Source organism: Centroberyx affinis, unplaced genomic scaffold (genome assembly GCF_046629955.1).
Source record: "Centroberyx affinis isolate AG114_WGS23_722 - 3 ecotype Tasmania unplaced genomic scaffold, CSIRO-AGI_Caff_v1 ptg006459l_1, whole genome shotgun sequence".
In the NCBI taxonomy this organism is placed as follows: Eukaryota; Metazoa; Chordata; class Actinopteri; order Beryciformes; family Berycidae; genus Centroberyx; species Centroberyx affinis.
Genome location: NW_027283275.1, coordinates 2,852 through 30,326, shown reverse-complemented (window position 1 = coordinate 30,326; position 27,475 = coordinate 2,852). Strand labels below are relative to the sequence as shown.

Below are 27,475 nucleotides of genomic sequence, written 5' to 3'. Positions count from 1 at the left end.
ATTTTCAGGGAGGCAACTCTTATCTACCACCGTTCCTGTGGGAGTTGAATGCAGCATGATAATGGTTTCGCGTGTTCTGTCTTTTGGTTATAGATTAGTTTTGCCTGGTTTAAATGGACGCCCTCACTCTGTCCTCGATTAGCTGTCCTGCAGTTTGTGTTGCCCCTAATGAAAGCAGCTAACGATAGAAGGATGGATGCACATCCATTCAATCGGACTTTACTTACAATTTTTGCGACAATAAATCACTAGACTATTTTAGTTAGTGTTTTGACTGATGGTCACCAAGAGAAAAGCCATTCTGAGGTTTCTTAGCCGTGGCGATTAAACCACAGCTTGTTTACATCGTACTGGAGCGCTAGCTAGCTAGCTAACGTTAGTTACTAGCTATGGTTGTAATGATGGAATCACAATGCGAGTATTTTATGTATTTTCCTGCCGTTCCCATCTCGGACCTCTCCGACCCGGTCAAGTACAAGACTCTTCCCCGGCGAAGCCACCTCTACCTCGGGGAGACCGTGCAGTTCCTGCTCGTCCTGCGGTCCCGGAGCGGAGCGGTGAAGGCGGACAGCCCCAGCACCGGCGGTTCGGCTTGGAGGGAGCTGGTGGGCTCTCTGTCCGCCGTGGCGAGCGTGTGCCTGGCCGAGAGCCGACAGCAGCGACCCTCCGAGTACCGGCCGGACTTCCAGAGCGGCGGCAGCGACGACGGAGCGGAAGAGGAGCCCGTCGAGGGGGACTTTGAGGCGGCGGACGCCCCCGCCGGGATACGGGACGGCAGCCGGACGTTCAGACACTGCAAGCCGCTCCTCATTCACAACAGCTCGGCCAGTGACGGTCGCCAGTATCGGAGGGCACCAGTGCAGGTAACACGAATAAAATGTGTGAATAACTTATCAACGGTGACATGGTGTTCATTTACAGTTGGGCAGTGTGGATATTTTGAACTTTGAACTTACTCTCATCACCACTATCAGTCAATACAACGGTGTATAGTCTTACTTGTAATAGGAACTAACAATATATATCCTGAGTTGATAAGAAATGAATACGTGAGCAGCTGAGAGGTAAACCAGTTATTTCTGCACTTCCTGTCAACACCACTGACCATGAGGTAATTCAGGTTTTCAGCCCCCATAGATGCTGCAAAACGTCTCTTTGCTCAGTAGTTCCTGTTTGTCTTTCTTTTCTTTTTCTTTTTCTTTTTTTTTTCTGCTGAGAGACAACCGCCTGCAGCCATTTTTTCCAGCTTGCTACAGTAAATGTTAGCGCTGCAGATTTGTCCGGACTTGACAGAGGCTTGTGAACGCAGCGTCAGCCTCCACCTGCCTGTCAGGTCTCTGCAGAGCGCCCGCCGGGTTTCTGCCTGTCCCAGATGACACTGGCAGGCCGCTGCAGCTCAGACAGCCAGACAGACATCCAAGCCGCCTCTGGGCCTGCTGGGCAGACTGAACACACAGTTGACAGTGTATCCAGACACAGAGCGTGGGAACACAAGAACTAGGGTGGTAGGAGTTATGCTGTACAGAACTCAGAAATTCCCAGTTGTTAGGTCTAGTCTAGTCTTGTTTCTCTAGCCCTTTGCCACAAGCAAGTCTCAAAGGGCTTTACATACCATCATATACATGTCATGACATATACCACACTACATCATATATACATACTACATATATATATATAGGTTAAGGGAGAAATCTGTCTTGATGAGAGAGACACCGCTGCATAGTAAACAAATCATATACATCCTATACTAGGTCATATGCATACTTTATATACATCATTTACCACATCATATAGGCCAGTGATTCTCAATCTTTTTCATATCAAGGACCCCTAATTTAGTCCACATTAGGGCCACAGACCCCCATTTGATGAGATTTTGTCTCTCGGACCCAAATCTGAGAATATTTTTATTGTCAGATGTGATTTTGTCCAGAATTCCATGACTATCTGTACTGTAGGTAGAGAGATAACAGAGAAACTATGATCAAAACAGTCATTCTCCTACATTCTCTAATTGTGACGTCTTGTAAATGAAGTAATGGTGAAATTTAACACTTCATCAGTTTGCTCGGGACCCCCTGGAACCTCCTCAAGGACCCCTGGTGGTCCCCGGACCCCACGTTGAGAACCACTGCTATACATCATATACTGTGTCATATATGTACTATACACTACGTTTCCTACTTGGAATTCCGACTTGAAGGGCCGTTCCGCTGCATTTTTCCTGGTAGGAAGCTGGAATTTCCAACTTTCTGACATCTCTAGAAAGCAGCATTAGACCTGTTTACTTTAGCACTCTTCTGTGGTGCATCCTTTACAAACAATCACACGCCTGATTCTGGGAATCCGTTTTTTTTTCACCCTGTGTAGTACTTATACAAGTTGTACTTATTTAAAGGTGCTATGCTTAACATTTTTAATCATATCATTGTCAAATTAACTGTGATACCTTGGTATAATGACTGTAAACCAGTGATTCTCAACCTTTTTCATATCAAGAACCCTTAATTTAGTACAAATTAAGGCCACGGACCCCCACGGATTTCTCAGACCCAAATCTGATAATATTTTTATTGTTAGATTTGATTTTGTCCAGAATTCCATGACTATCTGTATTGTAGGTAGAGAGATAACAGAGAAACTATGATCAAAACAGTCATTCTTCTACATTCTCTAATTGTGTTAACTTCTTGTAAATGAAATAATGCTGAAGTTTAACAATTCATCAATTTGCTGGGGACCCCCTGGAACCCCCTCAAGGACCACTGGTGGTCCCCGGACCCCACGTTGAGAACCACTGCTGTAAAAAAATGAGACCATGGTGGAGACGATTGGTCGCCTCTATCTCACCCCAGTGGTATTGCTGAGGATAAACATGTTAGAAGTGATTTTTTTTCCATCTTCCTTTCACTCCTTCCATCATCTGCTGTTGCCAGAAAAACTCTGAAAGCTTGAGCTCTGTTTGCTCTGGAAGAAAAGCTCCCTCTTCCTGTTTTTGTGCCCTAAAGCAATTTCCCTTTGTGCCGTAAAGAAACCCCAGCAGATTCCCCCAGCTGCTCTTCTCAGTTCCTAATCTCCAAAACATCAGGAACTAAGACAGAAAAAAAGTCTTGTTTTTAGCTTGGCCAACATGATTTCTAATCGCACTAACCACCCTGCTTTCATCACTATAGTATCACAGGTCCAATGGGAAATCAGGGGCATTACACATAATGACATTTTACTGTTTAGAAGTGGGCGGCTGTTGTGTTGCAGACAGAACATTCCACATAGTTTTGTGATTTTCCGCTACTGATTTTCTGCGTCTACTTCACTAACTGAAGTAGACGTAGATGAGGCCGGTGGAGGGAAAGTAGGTACACCAAACAGTACATTACAGCACTTTATCCCATTCTAGAATGCACTGAACATCACAAATTGACAGTGGTGGAAAGTAACTAAGTACATTTACTCAAGTACTGTACTGTACTGTACTGTACTGTACTGTACTGTACTGTACTGTACTGTACTATTTCCATTTTTATGCTACTTTGTACTTATACTCCACTACATTTTAGAGGGAAATATTGTACTTTTTACTCCATTACATTTATTTCATAGCTATAGTTACTAGTTAATTTTCAGATCAATATTTTACATTTAAAACATTTGGTCATCTTTATAAAATAACTATAAAATAGTATTGTTATAGATCAGACTACCCAAAAGTATAGCTAAATTGTTAAGATTAGCTTCATGTTGACAACTTTAAAATGCTGCTTACATGTACATGTATGTCAATAAATCAGTATTAATATTCCAATAATTTATGAAAAATATAACTGTCTAAATGGGGACAGTTTGTGTAATGAGTACGTTTTACTTTGATACTCTAAGTACATTTTGCTGCCAATGCTTATGTACTTTTACTTAAGTAAGATTTTGAATGCAGGACTTTTACTTGTAATGGAGTATCTTTACATTGTTGTATTGCTACTTTTACTGAAGTAAAAAGATCTCAGTACTTCTTCCACCACTGCAAATTGATGAGATCTAACAGTGAAAGAGGATCCGAGGGGGGATGTTTCCTTTAATCTCAGTACTTCAATTGAAGCACTGCATGGTCCTCCGTGGGTTGAGAAAATTCTACGACCCTCGGTCTGATGAAACCCTTTAAAAACCCCGTGGGATAAACCCAAAAAAACGCATGGCGGCCAAGGCTCTTCGTTCCAGGCATTCTGGAGCACCAGAGATTCCCAGGTAATCCCCTCGCGTTTGACTCCTGCATGCAGCAAGGGAAGGGTTTTCTCAAAATGACTCAGTCACATCCATATGGATATAGATCTAATAATAAAACTTAAATCAAACAAACAGGAGGAGCCTTTCATCCAGCCTTTCTCCTCCCCAGGACTTTGGTTTGTTTGCATAACTTCTGCCACAGTCTCTGCTTCCAGCCTGAAGAAACAAGGCTTACCTTAGCAATCTCTCTCTCTCTCTCTCTCTCTCTCTCTCTCTCTCTCTCTCTCTCAATTCAATTCAATTCAAAGGGGCTTTATTGGCATGGGAAACATATGTTTACATTGCCAAAGCAAGTGTGAAATAAAAAACAAAAATATACATACAATTCTAAAGATATACTAGAATATAGAAATGTGTAAACAGAGCTGTGTAACATTGCAACATTGCAATCAAATATATAAATGAGAGTAGGTAAAATTAACTTCAAAATACAAACAAAAATTTTGCTTTTGCTGTTAAAAAAAAGAAAAAATATGTGGATACTGCAGTTAAAAATACAAATAAGTAAGAACTGTGTAAACACTGCAACAATTTTTTTTTTTTTACAAGTATATTTAAAGGTATCTGTTCTGTTTGTATGTACAGAGATCAGCACGGTGCAGATAGTGCAGGAATACACAGATGACAGTCTTTTCTCTCTCTCTCTCTCTCTCTCTCTCTCTCTCTCTCTCTCTCTCTCTCTCTCTCTCTCTCTCTCTCTCTCTCTCTCTCTCTCTCTCTCTCTCTCTGTAATAGTCTCTCTAACTTGTCGTCCTCTCTCTCCCGTCTCCCCTGCAGTCAGCGCTGGTGTTGGACGATGAGGTTATCTTCCCTCTGACCGTGTCTCTGGACAAGCTGCCAGTCAATACAGTCAAAGCCAAGGTCAGACACAACACACCTACAGATAGATACATATATGTTGGACGCAATTTGCTATACTTGATCTATTAACCATGACAGTATTTCTTTTTTTATTTTTTTTAATATTTCTTATTATATTTTTATTTTATTATTATTATTAGTAGTAGTAGTAGTATTTTTTTTTTTTTTTTTTTTTTTTTTTTTTTTTATTATTTTTCTCCACGTTTATGTTTATTGTATGCACCTCCATACCAAAGCAAATTCCTTGTACTGTGAAAACTTACATGGCAATAAACTTGATTCTGATTCTGATTCTGATTCTGATTCTGATGCTGATTCTGATTCTGATTCTGATCAAATATTGGTGTGTTTCTGTGCCTGTCCCGTCCCGTCAGATCGTAGTGACGGTGTGGAAGCAGGAGGAGGAGAAGGTGGAGGTGAGGGAGCACGGCTACCTGACCGTCCTGCAGCTCCGGAGCCCGACGCACACCTTCAGACAGGACCTCAGCACCTTCAAGGCGCAGGGTATCCATCCGCACTTTGAAAACTCTTCCGTGGGCCTCCCGTGGACCGTGGTTCAGAACGCATATCGGCTGATATGGAGGGCTGCTGCTGGCTCTAATCCTTCTTGTCTCTTTCCCTCCACACAGTCAGCACCACTCTGAATGTTCTTCCCCCGCCGAGCGTCCAGTGTCAGCAGATGGACCGTCTCTGGAAAACACCTGACAATCCTCAAAGGTAGGAAGGAGTCATCCCTATGTTCCCAGGGTCCTATGTTCCCAGGGTCCTATGTTCCCCAGATTTATATGGCACATAATGGGAAACATGACAAAGGGTCCTATGTTCCTCAGTTCTAGGGTTAGGGTTAGAGACCTTCAAAATCAAATAAAATGATAACCATTGGTTTTTGTTGTGTTTATATAGCTGTTTTGAAGCCTTGTTCCAATAAAAAAAAACTGGATAATATTTACGAAATATTTTAACTTGAAACAGGTCAAATTTGACCCGAACACAATAGGAGGGTTAATGTGTGTTAACAGAATATTGAACTGGGGAACATAGGACCCTGGGAACCTAGGACCTTGGGAACCTAGGACCCTGGGAACATAGGACCCTGGGAACATAGGACCTTGGGAACCTAGGACCTTGGGAACCTAGGACCCTGGGAACATAGGACCTTGGGAATTTAGAACCCTGGGAACATAGGACCTTGGGAACCTAGGACCCTGGGAACATAGGACCTTGGTAGCACCCTGGGAACATAGGACCTTGGGAACATAGGACCCTGGGAACATAGGACCCTGGGAACCTAGGACCTTGGGAACATAGGACCCTGGGAACCTAGGACCCTGGGAACATAGGACCTTGGGAATTTAGGACCCTGGGAACATAGGACCTTGGGAACTTAGGACCCTGGGAACATAGGACCTTGGGAACCTAGCACCCTGGGAACATAGGACCCTGGGAACATAGGACCCTAGGAACATAGGATCCTGGGAACATAGATACGCTCCCGGTAGGAACACTGTCATATCTTTTCAAATATCGTGTCATACTAACACACTTATTACTTCACATTTCATATGAGCAGCTACTGCAACATTAGCTAACTATTACACTCTCATGATTGGTGCTGTTGCAGGGAAGCAAAGACAACGGAGCTCATTACAAATAGGTTACTTCAATATATTGTGTAGGCTACATTTCTAACTTTACTTCTCCATATCAGCACAGACAGTGCAACTGTGTAATCGAGGGCTTTGAGGTGATGAAACATAACCTAGGCACCTGTGACACCCATATAAGAAATCTTCAGCTCTTGGGCAATTGTGGCTGATTTGTTTCCACATGTCCGTCTCAACAGAATTGCACAGACGGTTAATTTCTGTGCTGTTTTTGACTGGGAACTGATCATTATCCTGATATTATCACTGATCCATCTGATAGATTTAGTGTTTAGATAATGTCAGCTTGTTAGCTAGCTAATCTGTCTGGTCAGCTAACCATCACTGTCTTGTTGTTAACACATCTGATTAGCACACTAGCTAACGTATCTAGTAGAAGCTAGTGATAGTAGTCGCTACTAGATGCATCTTAACATTAACATTACTTGCTTTGCTAAATTAGCCTGCTGGCTAGTTAGCTAGCTAACGAAACCAAAAACCAAATATTTGTTCAGGTCAACTGAGGCCACATCCACACTCATACATTTTTGTTTTAAACAGCGTTTTAAAACGAAAACGATCTCTGTCCACACGAGCGTTTCAGAAATAATCTCCGTCCATACTAACACGCCTGAAAACGCATATCACATGACCGTCCACGTACACTGGGCATGCGCGTGCCGGTGTAAACAGGAAGTAGATACTAAAATACTACGGAGAACAGCAATGCCGAAAAGTACGACCAGAGATTTGCATTATAAAATGCAGAATTGAACTGCACAACAGCTGCTAGCATGGACAACAAGTTCAGCAACACCTGTAATTCGTTATCCATGTTGAATTAACCGCTGGTAGTCAAGGCTGATGTCGTTTGTTTTCTTCCGGAAAAGGGTCAGGTGATAGGGGCGTGACCAATCAGGGAAGGACACGTCGTGACTGATAAGACCCAATCAGGAAGTGAACATGGGCGTCTGCGTCATCGTTTTCAAAAGTCTCCGTTTTAGGGTCCGAAGACGCCGGAGTAGCGTGGAGGCTAGGAGGAAACGTATCAAAAGTAATGCGTTTTAAAACTAAAACGTGTTAGTGTGGAAGTTTTTTATTTGTAATTTGTAATTTATTTGGGCGGGCAACTAAAATATAATCACTATATTAGAAACACTGAAAAAGGAAGGAATTGGACAAATGGGTGTCCAGGGTCCTCTGGTGGTAACACGGGAAGATGAATCACACCAGAGCCCACATCGACTGGGCTGCTGGGCTGGAACCTGGCCGTAACAGCTAACAGATGGGAAATGCTGCTCCAGTCAGGCCTGTGTTTATTCATTTCTTGAAAGGAAAACTCCTCCACAGATAGATCTCATCAATCTATGACGTTCCAATGCATTCCCCAGGAGTTACTTAGCGATGAAGCGTTGTAATTTACTGTCTCGGCGAACCCACTTTACCTCAACCTGCCTTATCTACTTCTACTTCAGTCAGTGATTTCCTACATTTCCCAGAATGCCTTTCAACACTCCCTAGAGAAGGGGAATGAGCTTGTTGCTTTTCAATCAAAGATGGGTGTATGGGCATGTAAATCGAGCTTCTTGTGGCTGCTATCGAGGCTGCTGTTGGTGGAGAAACTGGTCTCTCTCCTCTTCTCTGATGGATCTCTCCCTGTATGATTGTTGAACGTCTCTCGGTACAACATGGCGGCTCTATAGAGAAGCCCTCGCTCTTTGATCCAGAGGGACTGACACCAAAACCTGACGTTTACCATTGATGTTTTATCGCTGCAAAGGCCAGTTGTCAACGGAATAAGAAAAAGACACCAGGAAAATGGACCCAGAAATGCAACAGAGTTTTAGGGTGGATTTTTCATTTAAAGAAAGGGGCATGGCAATCCTGACTAGCAGGGCAAAAGACTATGGAGAAAGCTAACACCGTTACACAAGCCTTTTATCTGTTCTAATGAAATATTAATTCCCTTTCATTCATTTTATAGCAGCTCAGTCACTTGAAGCTGATACTCAAAAGGTCAGTCAGAAATGCCTGACCCTGAAGTGACATACTGTCCCAATTAATTCAAGTCATTAAACCACTTTGACTTGACTTAATTCTACATTTTGTTTGTAGATTTGATAGGGTTAAACGGATTTCTGGGGCCGTTATTATCCTTCATATTAAAAATGAGATCTGCTCCAGCCAATGTCGTTCACCTCTGATATGATGAATATGATTGATTACATATTTACTGTAGAATTGATCGATAATACACTGGTTGTCTATGGGAAGCCCTCAGCCTGAATTGATTCTAATAAAACATTTTGATCAGATTCCACACAAGTATGAATGAACATCTACCCTACTATTTAAAACCACAGATAAGATAGTGGACTTTTTTTTTTTGATAAAGGACTTTGATCTCCACTCTGACTTCCACAGATCAGAGCTTGATCTGTAGACCATGGTGATCTAAACTAAATGCTGCAGACTGAGCTTAGCCCCCCCAAAAAAAAGAAGATTTTGCCTTTCAACCAGACTAACTAGCCGCTGGAGCTGGAGCTGAGCTGCAGACCCAAAACCCTTTGATGTGACAAAATCCACTTTAATTCTGCCGTGTTAATCTGTTAATCCGGACAATATAATCACTTCGCTGTGATCGGGACCTTGTGGTACAGCCGGCATTAACGCCCCACGTGAAGGTGGGCCGGATCAATGAAGTTGCGTGTACATTTATTGGAATGTTGTCTTGAAAATTGAAACTAATGTGTGTCTTTTAGTATAAATATGAGAGTATTTATTTTTTCTTTTACCCAAAACATAGTTGAGAAGACAATAATACAATAACCAAGACAATAAAGTAAAACATTAACAAACAAAGCAGTATAGCAGCCACACCAGGCTCTACATCATTCAGAAATGGTTCCCATATTTTAAAGAAAGCATCCATTTTAGTATGTAATATAATACATGTGAGATATTCTAATGGTACTAAATCAAACAATACTCTCTGCCAGCCTTTAACTGTTGGTACTTTGTCATTAATCCACTGTAACAGAATGTTTTTCCTTGCCCCAAAGGTGAGGATACAATATAATCTTTTTTTATGAATTGATTTTATACCCTTGCTTTGAAGGCCCAGTATCAAAGACACTGGGTCCAGTTCCAATTCTAAACCCAATATTTTTTCCATTTCATTTAACACATTGGACCAGTATAGTCGCAGTTTACAACAAGACCAGAAACAGTGGATTAAAGTACCAAAATCTGTTTTACATTTAAGGCACATGGGAGAAAAAGAAGAGTTAAAGTAGTTTTAGGCGATACATGCATTCTGTGTAAAATTTTGAACTGTGCTGCTTTGTTATGATTACAAACTGAAATTGAGTTTGCATGTCTCCAAATATCTTCCCAGTCTTCATTATTAATTTTGACAGATAGCTCTTTCTCCCATTTGCCCTTACTTCCCTCTTTACCCACAGATGAGACTGAACATAAGGTTTTATAACACAGGCTCATTGTCAATTTTCTGGTTGTACACTCTAAAAACAAATGTTTTGGCTCAACAAAAAATATTAACAGTTTGCATCAATCTTTTTGAGTTATGACAACTTCTAATGAAATTATGTTCAACCAACAAACTACATTGAGTTAGGGGGATTAGCTTTTCCTCTACAATCAAAGGTATTTTTAATTACCACTTACTTAATAATTGGTAGCATAAACACAAGTTTTTAAGTTGATTACTCGTAAAAATTAAGTTGTTCCAACTAGTTTTTCCACATTATTTAAAAGGAATTTTTAAATGTACTTAATTACCATAATTATGAACACAAGTTGACAACATTTTAAAAAATTAAGTTGCTCCAATTAGATTTTCTTCAGTAGTTTTTAGCTTTTTCATGTTTTTGTTCATGTAATATTCTTTCAGTAGGTGATGGGTTGGGATTGTTAATTAACATTGTGCTATATATTATGTAGTCCCTTATCTGTGGGTAACGGATGAAGTCTTGCCTGGAAACACCATATTTCTCAGTTACTTGTTCAAAAGACATTACAGTATTATCAGAAAGTAGATCTTTCAATCTATTAATGCCTTTATCCCTCATCAGTAGCTCCAGGCTGAAAATCAGGGTTGTTTATAATTGGAGTAAACACTGACGTCAATTTTGACCTTCCCTTAGAGCAGTGGTTCTCAACGTGGGGTCCAGGGACCACCAGGGGTCCTTGAGGGCATTCCAGGGGGTCCCCAGCAAATTGATGAATTGTTAAACTTCATTATTTTGTCATTTTAGAATGACTGTTTTGATCATAGTTTCTCTGTTATCTCTCTACCTACAATACAGACAGTCATGCAATTCTGGACAAAATCATATCTGACAAAAAAAAAATATTCTCAGATTTGGGTTTGAGAGACAAAATCTCATCAAATGGGGGTCCGTGGCTCTAATGTGGACTAAATTAGGGATCCTTGATATGAAAAAGGTTGAGAATCACTACTTAGAGTATTTTAACATCAAATGTCCATTGTCTGCATGGGCAAGTCTGTTTTGTGTGCTAACATGAATGCATGGGTTTGCAGTGTGGTTGTCAGGACTAGATGAGATGAAAGCGTAATGATCCCTATGGGGAAGCTGTGTCTTTGCAAAAGAAAAATGGTATAAAAATAAGAATATAGAGCAAACGGGGGTTATATAAACACAGACAAGTGAAAATTCCAACTCTGATATGTTAAGTAGAAATGTATGAATAATGTATGAATGCAAATGTTTTCCAGGGTATTGAGCAAGTATAATTGCCAAGAGGAGGGGACATTAACAAAGGCTGTGTCAAAGGGAACTCTTTTGGATACACACACTTGGCTCCTTATATCCTATGGGTTTAAATGTCGATTTTGACATGAGTGTCATGTTATAATGTGGAGTTTTTGTGAGATTTCATCGGTTTATCTGATAACCTAGGGCTTTAGGAACTGCACTTAATGTACGTGTGTATTCTCTTGTGTGCGTCTAGAGAGGACTACACACTGAGCATCTGCTGAACTACACTTCCCATCTGAGCAAGAGCAATACAGCACAGGTGTTCTCTGTACAGCTGATTGCACTGATGATCATATATGGACCTAGTTCACTGTGAAGGCCGCTTTGCCCTGATGAAGGTCTTGTGACCGAAAGCTTGGCACTTGATTTATAAAAGACACTTGCATGGATCTAAGTGAGCAGAACCTTCTTCCTTGATGAATGAAAATGTGAAAATGGGCAAATTTAAAGATGCTGATATCGACACAAAATGTCAGCAGCTATCGGCAGCAGAAATTTTAAAAATATAGATATCGGTCTTCAAAAATTCATATCAGTGTAACCCTAAAATACTATTAGACAGTGGCACTAAAATAATCCTGAACCCTCACTGTTGTGCCCTTCCATCTCTGATCCTCTCTACCTCCTTCCTGATCTATTTGTATTCACCCAATCTCTCTCTCCATCTCGCTTTTCCCTAAATTTCCTACATCCTGTTTTCCTCTCACTCCTCTCTCTCTCTCTCTCTCTCTCTCTCAGTGTTGAACTCCAGCTCTCAGGAGGAGGTTTGCGTCAGAGATGTGAAGATCCTCCCCAACTACAACTCCTCCTACCTTCCCATGATGCCCGACGGTTCGGTTCTCATCGTCGATAACGTCTGGTAAGTATATATTAAATTATTAATATAAATCTGTCAGTCAGTCAGCAGGGGGTCAGTCAGGTGTATGTGAGGCATGAGTCTAAAGTCTTTATCTTTAGCTAAGGAGGCTAACTGACCACATCAACATTAGCTGTCTATAGCAGTGGTTCTCAACGTGGGGTCCGGGGACCACCGGGGGTCCTTGAGGCGGTTCCAGGGGGTCCCCAGCAAATTGATGAATTGTTTAACTTCAGCATTATTTCATTTACAAGAAGTTAACACAATTAGAGAATGTAGAAGAATGACCTGTTTTGATCATAGTTTCTCTGTTATCTCTCTACCTGCGATACAGATAGTCATGGAATTCTGGACAAAATCATATCTAACAATAAAAATATTCTCAGATTTGGGTCCAAGAGACAAAATCTCATCAAATGGGGGTCCGTGGCCCTAATGTGGACTAAATTAGGGGTCCTTGATATGAAAAAGGTTGAGAATCACTGCTCTATAGAGCCAAAACGTCCCACACCCTTTTTCAGTTGCCCTGGTTCTGGAAGCACATTTCCCATTCATACTCATAGACATTTTGGAAAATCCTAATATCAAGAGTTTTACACTAACAAAGCACACAGTTATTGAAGTATCAATTACTGAATCAGTCAGTCAGTTAGGATGGACAGAGATGTTTGGATGTTTCAGTTTTTTAAATTAGATCGTACTTAATAGTGTCCTGGGCTGAAGCTCTTTACGATAATTCTCCCGGTCATTTCAGTCCGCCATTTCCACAAGGATTTGTTCAAAAACCGTCTCAGCTGGGCTCTTATCAAATCCAGCAGACGCCGTCAAATCCGGAGCAACGTTCTCTGTTCTTTGATGTTTCCTAAACAAACGCTCCCCTCTCTCCCCCCCCCCCCCCCATCCCCCCCGTTAAGCCACCAATCGGCCGAGGTGGCCATGGCGTCGTTCTGCCGGGTGGACAGCGAGTCGTCCCGCCTGCCCAGCACGCTCAGCGCCCTGGAGGAGCAAAACTTCCTGTTCCAGCTGCAGCTCCGAGACCAGGCCGAGGAAGACTCCAGCGAGGTGAGACGAGTGTGTGTGTGTGTGTGTGTGTGTGTGTGTGTGTGTGTGTGTGTGTGTGTGTGTGTGTGTGTGTGTGTGGGGGGGGGGGGGGGGGGGGGGGGGGGGGTGGAGAAGAAAGGGGGGGGAAGAGAGAGAGAGCTTCTTTTGCCTTCCGTTTATCCTTTATTTAATCGGGTAGTCTCGCTGAGAGTGAGATATCTTTTTCAAGAGTGACCTGAGAACAAAAAATGGTAAAGATGACAAAGAAAATACACAGTACAGTTCAGTCAGCTATAGGGCTGAACGATTTTGAAAAAATATCTAATTCCTTAAAGGAATAGTTCACCCAAAAATGAAAACCCTGTCATCATCTCCTCACCCTCATGCCAAATGAAACACAGGTGAAATTTGTTAGTCCATATAACACACAGGGAGGCTGCAGCACAACTTGGTAGCAGCCTTCTCCAAAACAGCTGAAGTCAATGGGGACCTGTTCTTTAGAGCTCCAAAACAAAAACAGCCAAACAATCACACTGTGAATAGAAAGACCTATACACCATTATTTGTTGCAAATCAGTCAGCTGTAGTTAAGATTTGCACTAAATGATGGTGTAAATATACTGTAGGTCTTTTTGGAACTCTGAAGAACTGGTCCCCACTGACTTCAGTTGTTTTGGAGAAGGCTGCTATGGAGTTGTGCTGCAGCCTCCCTGTGTGTTATATGGACAAACTTCACCTGTGTTTCAAATGGCATGAGGGGGAGGAGATGATGACCGAATTTTCATTTTTGGGTGAACTATTCCTTTAAGGCTTTGTACCAAGTTTGATGTTGGAAGGGCAAAAACATGTAAAGGGCTTTGCTGTGAGTTTATCTACAAATGTGTTGCAGGTTTTGTCACCCTGTGGTCAGAAAATATCATCTTGGATTTACCTTGAGGAAAAGTGCAAACACCCTGACATCACATTTTCAGTGCAAATGAAAGTGAAAGTGAATGAAGAAAGTGGGAAATGACATGTACTTAGTTTGTTGTTTGTTTGTTTATGTTTCTCTAGGGTCTGGAGGTCCCGCTGGTCGCTGTGTTACAGTGGTCCACCCCAAAATTCCCCTTCACCAGGTACCTGATGGTTTATTCTGTTCCAGGCTAAATTTATGGAGGCTCCAGTGTTCCAGCCTAATTATTATAGACTAGTTCAGTGATTAATTATTACTGATTAATTAATAGATACATTGGTAAAACATTTTCTAAACTGATTAAATTAATTCTTAAATCAATTTTGTTTTTAAATGTATTTCTTAATTAATCAATAATAATTCATCACTGAACTAGTCAGTAATAATTAGGTTGGCACACTAGAGCTTCCATAAAATTCTACCCCGTATTTTGAAATGAAAGGCTGCCTTGCCTCCTCCTGTCTTTCATGTCCTACACCCTTTGTACTTTATTCTCAATTATCATATCATGTTTTTGTTGATACTTGCCTTGCTGTCTTTGCCTTAGACAGGCTCAAAATATTTTAATAACCTCAATGGATCATATGCTGTTTGTCTTTACTATTGGTGGAATTCTATATGGAATTTTAAATGTCACAAAACTGAGCTTGTACATTTATGTTTGTGCTTGTAAACATGGTTTTGCAAGTTTCTAAATAAAATGTAGGTCTTTTCCAAAACTCCTCCTACATATTTTGTCCAATCTTCACCAAATTTGATACACAGCATATCTGGACCGTCCTGCATAAATGTCCTGATTTCTTTTTTGATATTCCATACCGTTTTGATGTTATTGGCTTCCAAAGTTTGATCAAATGTTGTGGGCGGGACCTATGTTTTAAGAATTGGTGTAACTCATGAACGCATTATGCTATCCCATCCAGATTTGGTACAGTTGTGCACGTATCATGTCTCAGCCAACCTGTAAAATTTGGTGTCATTTTGCCAATTGGGGGCGCTACAGCAACCTGTTACATTTTAAATTATCGTAACTCGGTGACTGTAAATCGTGGAAACACAATTCTTTTTTCCTTGGATTCTCTTTATTCCCTAGCACCCTAGCAACCACTAGTGACATCCTAGCAACCACCTAGCAAAACCCTAGCAATCACCTAGAAACACCCTAGCGACCACTGGCAAAACCCTACCCGCAACTTAGCAGCACTCTAGCAAAGACCAGTTCAAAGTGACTGTTGCTTGGACGGCAAGCACACTTTAAATTTTCTTCAGAAAATTCAGCCTTTTCTAGTTCAACATTATTCTCCTCCGAAACCACCTCTATCGACTTTAGAAAAGGTGATTTTATCCCTTTCTTGTGGCTGTGGACAGATGTCATATAGATATAGCATACTTATAGACAAGTCCAAAGAATCCTCTGATATTGAAAGAATAACGTGGAGTCATGATATGGATTTAGAAATCTCAGAAGTATGGGAGAGTATGTTACAAAGCTCAGGTTCAGACTATTAACACAAGATAATAGATAATAATATAGACCGCTGTATGAAACGTAGTACAGAAACACTCTTCCATTGCCTGTGGAGATGTTCAGAGATCATAAATATATCATTCTCTCTTGGCCTCCGGTCCAGGTATATCTCCACCCATTACTCACTGCCCAGCGTGCGGTTGGATCGCCCTCGGCTGGTGATGACGGCTTCCTGTCCCAGCGCCGTCAGGCCTCAGGACCACTTCCGGGTCAAGTACACCCTGCTGAACAACCTGCAGGACTTCCTGGCCGTCCGTCTGGTCTGGACACCTGAGGGTAAATAGCAGAAGACTACAGACTTCACCTTTGTACAAGTCCCACTTTTCACATGCTTACTGGCAGTTGAAGGCCCAGTTCCTTGCTCAACGGCGCCTTGACAGAGAGTGTTACTCATTAACTTTCCTCACCTAAATGTTCCCAACTGGTCAGGGGATTCAAACCGACAACACAAGCCCTCTACCCTGAAGACTGCTGTCGCCCCCCTGTATCCTACTTAACTAAACTTTCAACAAAGTAACAGTACTTATATTCAAGTATACAAGTAAAATTATTGATGAGTAAAAGGAAAAAATAAAAGTAGGTCATTTAAAATGTAAAAGTACTTAAAAACAAGCCATTGTTACATGTTACATAAGGACAAGAGGACGGTTGAATACCATATTTCCTCTAATAGTGGCCGGTAGTCAATTAAAAGCCGGGTCTCCAATAATATCCGGGGCCGTGGTCGACACGAACAAATAAAGGCCGGCCCCAAATACAGGCCGGGGGAAAAAAACAAAGGAAAAAACAACGGTGGATACCGGTAAACTCCTGGTGCCTGTTATATAATGTAACTGTAGTTTGTAGTAACGTACAAGTGCCACAAGATGGCAGTATGTCACAAGACGGCTCGGCCGGCGGAAGTCTCTGGAGCGTGCCGTCGTCCATTACCGTAATTATCGGTAATGCGTTGCAGTAACAAAAAAACGGCTACCTAACGAACCCCAACAGAAGCAGATCAGAAAACAAGGAGGCTTCGTACTAAAATATGAGCAAATATACTTATCAGACAGAGGGAATTAGAAATAAAGGCCTGTCTCTAATATAAGCCTGCTTCCAATAAAGGCCTGGTGCCCTCTGCAGCTGAGGTAAATAAAGGCCTGGGCCAATATTAGAGGAAATACGGTAATTGATATAGCATGTGTTTATAGACTGTTGAGCCTGCCAAAATTAAGATTCTGAAATTCATGATATTCACTCCATGATTTAAAAAAAACAAAAGAAAAAGAAAATGCCCATCCTTATTATTCAATAACATTACTACATTGATGTTTCTTTTGCTATTAGCTATCCAACTAGCTAGCAAGGCTAGCAAATTAGCTACACAACAACCAGGCTAACACAAACCAATAGTAATGTAGTTGGAAGGATGTAAACTAAGCTGCTATCATGGATACATTTGAGCATTTAATGTCACAGTTAACTGAACATTTTGTCCACATGCTGATGCAGATCTCGCCAGTTTATGATACAGTGCTTATGGAGAGAGCAGACAAAATGTTTGAACAAGTTCAACATGTTTTAACAAGTATCTGCCAGCTGAACGTTCTTAAAGGCAGGTCTTTATTTCCAGTTGTTTGCAACATTGATGTTGATTTTTGTTTCAATTAAAAAAAAAAATCATGAAGTCCCAGGCACTTATGTGGGGTGTAGAGGAGCACCTATGGGATCTATCCATGTTGTAGGTGTTGCAAGGGCTCAAAAGTTCAGAAATATGTGGAGATAAAGACCGTGCAGAGCTTTATAAGCCAACAGCAAGATTTAAAAGTTGATTCTGTAGCTGACAGGCAGCCAGGAGTTGTGCTGCCGCATGTTATCAAGCATTAGGTAATATCTGGGTGGGGTATGTCCATTATTATATTCTGCACTTCACGCGGGGACTGAATAAATCCCTGGGGTGTGAACTGCATAAAAACTGGGGAGGGCCGTAAACTGTCTGCATTGCTGTGAGCTGAAATCAGCTGTGGTCATGACTGGGTCAGCTACCAGATGTACAAAGCTGGTCTTTACATCTCTTTTTTACTGTTGACATTATCCCCCAAAAGACTGTTTCATGACTCCAGGACAAGGCCAGACATCTATAAATCAAAATACCTGGCTGGCAATGGGGAAAACTGAGATTTTTTTTGCTGAAAAGATGACTTTTTGGAGAGTTTTCTGCAAGATACTGATCATATCGTGAATGTACAGAGAGTGGGATGCTGACTGAGACAAAGGGAAAAAGGGTGGGGGGGGGTGGACAACCTTGTGATGTTTAAAAAGCTTCAACTCCAGTCGATGTGTTACTCTAAAATCTACGCTGTATTTCTCGGAGCTCCTTTGTTTATGTAGGAATATACCCAGTTTTTGCGTAGATTGTCCTGTTGGTCAACTTAGCCTTTAGGTAATGAGAACATAGACACCAAATTCATCCATGTGTCCAGGGTAGATTGTTGGCTCCAGTGCTCCATGCTAACACTCTAGCATACATTATCTTTTTTTTTTTTTACAGTCTACTGTATGTGTTCTAATCATACACTTAATGGCTAAGTGAATCTCCAAAAACTCACTGTATTCCTTTAAGTGGAACACTCTTAAATTATCCAGTCCTCTATCCCCGATATATATTGACATCTTTCTCACATCTGTATCGGTTCACTCCCACATCATATTATTTTATTTTATCTTATTTCTTTCATTGTTGATCTGTTTTTCTTGTCTGTAAAGCACTTTGCGCTGCACACTGTTGTACGAAAATGTGCAATACCACTAAAGGATGATTACCTTGTCCGACTTTCACCTCTCTACCCCATCCCACCTAATACATTCCCCCCTCCCCCTGTCAGGCTCAGGTCACGGAGGCGGTCAGGAGGACCAGGTGGGGGCGGTGGTGTGCCAGTCCCCTCATAACAACCTGGGACAATGTAGGAAGGGCAGCACCCTCTCCTTCACCGTCACCTTCCAGATACTCAGGACGGGACTCTTTGAGGTACCGAAGGCCATGATGGAAAGTGCGAGTGTGTGTGTCTGTGATGTCAGTACTGAATCATTTCTCCTCTATCTCTATCTTTCTCCTCTTATTTGATTTCTATGGTTACAGGTATACTATAAGGGCTTTAAGGCCCTGACCTTTGTTCCCCTTATTAGGGTTTGACTGATATGTTTTTTTTAATTCCCATACTGATATTTTTGGATTGGATTCAGTGTCTTTCAATTTGACCATTTTCATGCCAAAAAATTCTAAGTATTCATTGTTTTTCCCAGAATTTTATTCTTGCCAGGGCGGAAAAACCTCTGAAACCACATTTAGACAATGGGACCCTAAAACTCTCCATTGAAACTAAGGCTGCACAATTCATTTTATATTAATTGAGATTACGATTATGTGTAATATTTTTGATGCAAATCATATCGCAAATCATATCGCAATTGCAATATCAGTCAAAATAATCGCAATTAGATATTTTTTCAACATCGTAAGTTTTCTAACTTAGTTTCAAACTGCTCTAAACAGTAAATGAGTGTTGTAACCAATCACAGACAGATCTGTTGAGCTTGTTGAGTGAACTGGCGAATCAGAGGCATTCATATTATATGACCAAGCTGATAAGTAAATTGTCAACTTGTGGGAAACACTAGCAATGGTAATTTTTATGATAATTGTGCAGCCCTAATTGAAACCTAGGAGAGTTACAGTCATCATAATACATATTCATGCATACTTGTGTGGAATCCTATCAAAATATCAGATAAGAGTCAAGTCTGGTTAAGGGCTTCTATAATAATAATTCTATAATAAATCCATTATCAAACTGCATCATATCTTTCATATCAGAGGTGGACCACACTGACTGGACCAGATCCCATTTTTAATAAAACGCCAATATTGACCCGATATCAGTCTAACCCTACTTATTTTTGATTGTCATTTAATCATCCAGGAATTGAAGCTTATTCTCCTGTTGCATTCATCGTTGTACCGGATAAGTATCAGCTAAGTCAGTGGTTCTCAATGTGGGGTCCGGGGACCACCAGGGGTCCTTGAGGGGATTCCAGGCGGTCCCCAGCAAATTAATGAGTTGTTAAACTTCAGCATTATTTCATTTACAAGAAGTTAACACAGTCAGAGAATGTAGAAGAATGACTGTTTTGATCATAGTTTCTCTGTTATCTCTCTACATACAATACAGATAGTCATGGAGTTATGGACAAAATCATATCTGACAATAAAGATATTCTCAGATTTGGGTCTGAGAGGTAAAATCTCATCAAATGGGGGTCTGTGGCCCTAATGTGGACTAAATTAGGGGTCCTTGATAGGAAAAAGGTTGAGAATCACTGAGCTAAGTGGCCAAAATGTAAATGTCGTCATTGTACTTAAATTCTCTTCCAACCCCCCGCCCCCGCTTCCCTTCCACCACCCAGTTGAGCCAGCACATGAAGCTAAAGCTCCAGTTCACGGCGTGCGTGTCGAACCCGGCCGCGGAGCCTCGGCCGCCGTCCCTGTCCCGCAGGAGCTCCCCGTCCTCCGGCCCCGCGGTCAGGGAGCTGCTGGAGCGACAGAGCCTGGGCCGCTCCCAGAGCTTCTCCCACCAGCAGCCCTCCAGGTCGCACCTCATGAGGTACGGAGGATCAACACCGAGACATTGCCAGGTTGAATTACACACAGCTATCTATGTATATGACCATGATGTTGTTGTGTGTTTGCTGGCTCCAGGACAGGCAGTGTGATGGAGCGGCGGGCCATCACGCCCCCCGTGGGTTCCCCCGTGGGACGACCCCTCTACCTGCCCCCCGAGCGGCCCCTCCTGTCCCTGGACAAGATAGCCAAGAGGGAGTGCAAGGTCTTAGTGCTGGAACAAATCAGAGATGGGCCGAGCAGGTAAAGCTAGGCTGGAGCGATATCCAAAATTCTGTATCACGATACTGTCCTGACAAAATATCGTGATATACGATATTATAGGGCTGGGCGATATGGACAAAATCAAATATCACAATCTTTTTGACCAAATACCTCGATATCGATATTGCAACAATATTGTAGGGTGCTTTCACAAAATATTTACACAATGAGATTTTTGATAAATAATCATCAGTAATGTGGATATAATGACTAAGTGGGTAAAGGCAAATAATAGAACAGCTAGAACAGTCTGGTAAGTTCAGAAAATGACATCACTTTACTGTAATGCAGCCTTTAAAACCAGGAAAACACACTTATGCCATATCACCATATTACGATATCCAAAATCCAAAAAGACGATATCTAGTCTCACATCACAGTATCGATATAATATCGATATATTGCCCAGCCCTATGATATTATCGCACGGGGGGGTTTCAGGTTTTTTCGGGGGCGGGGGGGTATTTTATTTCTTCCAAATCACAGGCTACAATAATAATAATTATTATTAACAGTCTAGAAATGTGATCGATTCGAGCATTAGAGGAAACAAACGAGAGGAAGCAATATTCAATATCGCGGGAAATGTATATATTCACAAAGTATCGCGATATTCGATAATATCCCGATACAAATTTGACTACCGGAAAACAAGTTTGAAACAGACAGAGCAAGTAAAGGAAATTCTCCCTCTGTTTTCCTCTCAGGTGATAAAGTCTGGAGGGAGGGGGAAACAAGTCGGAGACACTGGAGAGAAACAGAAACTCTACCTCCTCATCACTCTCTCGTTCCTCTATCCCACCTCCGAGCCTCATCCTCTCCCCGAGGGAAACGTGTAGAGATGAACAGTGCGTTGCCTCCAGGACGGTGCGGTCGAGAAGACAAGGAGGGAGAAGAGAGGCGGAAAGGCCGAAGGGGAGAATAGTTGCATGGAGAAAACGGAGAGGGATGGAGGGATGCTGAAAGGCAGTGATGATGATGATGGAGGAAGAAAATGTCCTTGAGGAAGTTTGCTATTTGAACCAGAACATTTTCTGAGCCTCATAACAAGGATACACACACACACACACACACACCAAGCTATCATTTCACTGGATGAGCTACTGCTCTCAAAATCAAGAGCAAGTTTTTATTTCATTTATTTTTTTTTGTTTCATTTCATTTCATGTCATTCCAGTTTTTATTTCATTTTATTTCATTTCATTCAAGATCTCCTTTCATTTCATTCAAGTTTTGATTTCATTTTATTGTATTCATATTTTCATTTCATTCATGGTTTTAATTTCATTTAATTTAATTTCATTCTGTTTTGTTTTATTTCATTGTCATGCGCTGGTGTGATTGTTGATATGTACAGTAGATACAGTAAGTTTAAAAGATTTAGGGCTTTCATTAATGTATCGTTGATGGTGATTAACATGGCAGCTCTTGTTTACTTTATCAGAAAACCCAGACTACCTGCTCATGCCGGAGCTGGATTAAACATTTCTTTCCCTTTTTAAATGGTCTGGGACTGATGCTGCGTTCCATTCAAAGTCGGAAGTGGGATATTCCCCTTTTAGTAGGTTGTAATTACAACCTCTTTGAGTTCCAGGAAAAACCGGGGACTAAAAGAAGAAAGAAAAATGGACACCGCAAGATTTCCCCTGTGTTACGTCAACGATAGCTAGTTAGCATAGAACGCTAGCAACAAGTTAAACTTTACATTTCCAGTGTATACGTTTAACCGCTTACCACACAGGAGTTTTGATACATTTGAGGTCATGTGATGCTGAAAATGGAACTTAAGTGTATTTTGAGCATTATAAACATGTTAAAAGTAATGCTGTGTAGTGTTTACAGTGTATGCCCGCCATGCTAACGTCAAATTAGCTGTATCCTGGAAAACTTGTTGTGTTGAGAAATCTGGGTCAAATTTCCTACTTGGAATTCTGACTTGAAGGGCCATCCTATGGACCTTATTCACACAGCGGCCATTTTGAACATTCGGGGTGGGAAGCTCTACCTGGAAAAACAGGTACAGCCCAGCTCTGTCCTACTGTTGTGTGCCAAGACTCCCAGCATACAAACTTTTACCATTTCATAGATTCCCCACTGAAAAACATATACAAATGAATGAATCCAGGGGGATACAGGTTCACATTTTCATATATTTGAGAGTCTAGCCTAAACTAGCTAGTAGCTAGTAACTAGCTAGCTAGCCAACTTTCCTGGCAAAAAACAGTTGTTGTTGTTGTTCCCACGATTACAAGCTAATTTGATAACTGTCAGGTCTATCTGCCCTAACTTTAACAACTGTGTTGAAGTAGCGCTAGTTTTATATATGCTATGCCAATCTTCCAAGTAGAATTTCCCATCTCAAGTGTTCAAAATGGCCGCCGTGTGAATATGGTCATTTGCATTTCTGCTAGTAAGACGTCAGAATTTAGGACTGGGATGCAGCATAAGATTGGAGGACTGGCCATAAAAGGAAACTGGTTTGAGTGTTTTGCTCAAAGATTGATATTCACTGGATGAAAAAGAGTCTCGTTTTGAAAAAAGAAATACTTTGCTCCTGTAATGTACATTGTAGATGAACACACACTGTAAATAGCTATGTTAGAACTTGAATATGAATGGGCTTGTTAAGTGTGTTACAGCCCCATACAGTAGTCTGAACACTGGGTTTTTAGCAGTAAGCTATCAGAATGTTTTTATTGTGTTAATGTTGTGTATTTATTGTTAATATTGGATTTTCAGTTCTGTAGAATCTGATTTTGAATTGATGTTTTTATGTTTTTGCTTTACCTCCGATACACTCCATGGCCAACAGTACAGTGATGTACTAGCACACTTTGAAGTGTACGAGTACAGAAATGTAGCTTTAAGGCTTATAGCTTAAAGCTCATATTCCGTAACAGACCTAGTTCAGTAGCTTGTGTTAAATTGGGTGAGATTTAAATGAATACAGCAAGTTATTGGCAGATTGTCCCGTTAACTGTTAAGTGATGAGAACATAAACACCCAAATCATCCATGTGTAGGCATTGAGGCTACTTTCACTCAACAGAGTGTATGCTAAAGTGTTAGCATGGAGCTATACTATCACTCAATATAGTATGCTAAAGCAGTGGCTCTCAACGTGGGGTCCGGGGACCACCAGGGGTCCTTCAGGGGGTTCCAGGGGGTCCCCAGCAAATTGATGAATTGTTAAACTTCACCATTACTTCATTTACAAGAAGTTAACACAATTAGAGAATGTAGAAGAATGACTGTTTTGATCATAGTTTCTCTGTTATCTCTCTACCTACAATACAGATAGTCATGGAATTCTGGACAAAATCATATCTGACAATAAAGATATTTGGGTCTGAGACACAAAATCTCATCAAATGGGGGTCCGTGGCTCTAATGTGGACTAAATTAGGGGTCCTTGATATGAAAAAGGTTGAGAATCACTGTGCTAAAGTATTAGCATGGAGCCTACTATCACTCAACACAGTGTATGCTTATTTGCAGATATAATCTGACCCACATGTACTCTACACCAGGAAATATGGTTCAACTGGTATGAGTTTTTGAAAGCTGATACTGATATTTTTGGATCAACACTGCTGATACCATTAGCTTGTGTCACTATTCTTTTCATTTTACCATCCACAAAAGAAACAATTCCAAGTATTCAGTGTTTCCCCCAGAATTGTATTTCTTGTTTCTAAATTACATTTAGACCATCATAGGACACCACAACTCTCCATTGAAAGTCATACTCATGAAATTATTTTAGGTGGGTTAGCAGCTCCTTAAGGCAGGGTGGGAAAATTCAAACGCAAATTGGATTATAGAATTGAAAATTTCATTATGCCCCAAATTGTCCATGCGTAAATGGACAGATAACATGCTATTGTATCAAATTTAAGTAAGGTTACACTTCCATATTTGCTACAATACCGACACCTCTGCCTGTTTTTTTTTACTAGTATAGCTTTAACTGGCCTACTACAGTAGAATGGTAATAGTGAATTTACAGCCTGTCTTGCTGGATTTTATACTCAAGTGTCCCATAGAGGCTGCTGAACACAAAGCTTAGATTACTTTGCTGGACATTTCTCTCTGTTAGTTATACTTGACCTGTACAGTATATTGGTTTAGTCCAATCGATCTAGAAAGACAATTTTGAGAGTCAGTGTTCCTCTTTGAATGTTTACATTTGCATTTACACAAATCATTCTACCACGGGTGTGTAAAGTCAGACGCATGCAGACATGGTTTCATCTGTTTTAGGCTTCTGCGTAAGCCTCAACTCTGGAAAATGTTGAAACGTTGTACTATAGTTCTTTCATTTCTCGCTCTCGTGTAATTCAACGGAGTGTGTGTGAAATGTCTTGTTTTGCCTGCAGAGATACGAAGATACAGAGATACGTTTCGTTCAATTTGCTTCCTGTTTTTCTCAGTAGCTGTTGAGCTGATATGATTTTTTTCCCCTGAGGTTATCTGCTGATGTTTTGTCGATATGCATTGCTGTGTTCCGTTTCGCCTTGACCGAGGGTGCGATCACCTACAATTCGTTTTTTTTCTTCGGTCTGAACCAGAGATGAAAAGTTTACTTACTGCTGCGTTTGAGTCTTCAAAGCAAATCTGATTCCAGTCCCTGTAACTTTAGTTAAGCATGATGGACTTGTCCGTGCTCTTCTTCTGTGGTGTTCATACCAGTTAAGAATGGGAGCGTATCTATGTTCCCCAGATTTATATGGCACATAATGGGAACATGACAAAGGGTCCTATGTTCCCAGGGTCCTATGTTCCCCAGTTCTACATATGTGCTCTCCCAGGGTCCTATGTTCCCAGGGTCCTATGTTTAACCCTAACCCTAACTAACCATATTAAGCAAATACAGAGCTGGGGAACATCTTTTTCAAGTTCCCATTATGTGCTAAATAGAGCTGGGGAACATAGGACCCTGGGAACATAGGACCCTGGGAACATAGGACCCTGGGAACATGGGACCCTGGGAACATAGGAATGACTCCATTAAGAACACATGAAGAAATAGCTGTATATGAGCATCAGTCCAGATTTCATTTTGTTATGCTAGGCTTGACGACCTACTGGCTATCAGATGTCAACATTCGCCTCCTTATACCCATAAACCCTTGCGTTTTGGGGTTTCCTGTACTCAACATTCCTATTTTTCCAGTGCAGCTCAAACTCTTTGAGTTTACTTCCTTCCATTTCCTTCCACGAGACTGAAAATAATGTTTTGTCTTCACCGTTTCTGACCAAAGCAGCCATCAGTAGACTGTTAATGTTGTAGTTTGGAGTTATGAATTATCGTCTTTTTGCTTCAAGCACTTTATTTGCTTTCAATGTATTGTTCTATTTTTCTTATTAGTCATATTAGTATTTCCTGCATCTCCTGCAGCTTTCTCACAGCATTGAATTACAGGGTTCCTACACAGGTCTGGGAAAAAAAATAAAATTGGGAGGGATATTGTACCATCCTGATCCACATACAACTACATATTTCATACTTTCTGTGGTTTTAGACCCCTGCCATCTCTCAAATTCTGGTATTTGTTACTGTGAAGAATAATCTTCATCAATAGAGTGATATATCATAGTGGGCCAAAACGATCATTCTTGACAAAGAATCATTCTCAAACAAACATACCTGAATGGAACAGTTTTCAAATCAAGATTAATGTCTGGAAAAAGTCTGGAATTTTGTAATTAACACTGTGTATGGACCCTGGAATGACCAACAATAGATGTACTGAGTGCAAAAGATGAATGAGTAATTCTTGAGTTTGAAGACTACTGATTTTTTTTTTTTTTTTTTTACAGTAGTTTACGCCTGTGTTCACATTGCTGACAAGTTTAAAGACGGTCTGAATGCGCCTTGCTGTAGTTTCATTCCTTATTGTGACACCTGCTGATTAATGGCCTTGATTTTGGTTAAGATGCCTTGGGTCAAAATTAATGTGTGTGTGGGGAAAAGTGTTGAATTTTACAACAAGTGTTAAAATAGTTGTACCATATGTTTTGGGGTCTCCTGTTTTGACCAATAAAACACAAGATTGCAGGGTGATGCTTTGTTCTGTGTGTTTGGTGTTCCTAAAGGTACAAGGGTTTCGGTGTCATGGGCCTTAAAACAAAGACAAACACACTGGAAAAACTGGGTTTTTGTTTTTGGATTTTGCTTGCAGCAACATAATTTATTTCCTTCCAAAAAATACATATATACCTTTAAAGGCACAGACATAATGACACTTTTCTGTGAATTAAATATACATATCCCTGACAAAAATTACATCTTCAAAAGCATAAGTTAAGTAAGCAACATTCATAGTATTCACACTTTTAAAAGATAAAAACAATATTTGCTTCATTTGGTTTATAGCTTTATTTTTATATATATATTTTTTGACAATGGTGAGTCATTTTGAAGCTTAAATGACAGATTCTGCATGTGTTTGTTAGTGTGGTTCACATGCATTCAAGCAACCAGTAAACAAGTAAAACAGTTGTTCATCACATGGGGGTCACTTTGTCACCTTTCTTCTGGTCATTGATATTTGCGTATGGAACACCTGAGAGAGAAAGAGACAGAGAGAT

At 40.8% G+C, this 27,475-nt stretch overlaps 1 pseudogene; it reads left to right on the top strand.

Annotated features, from left to right (window-relative positions):
• The first annotated feature begins 169 nt into the window (after window positions 1–169).
• LOC139638643 (trafficking protein particle complex subunit 14-like) lies at window positions 170–22,314 on the top strand (annotated as a pseudogene).
• Window positions 22,315–27,475: the final 5,161 nt, after the last annotated feature.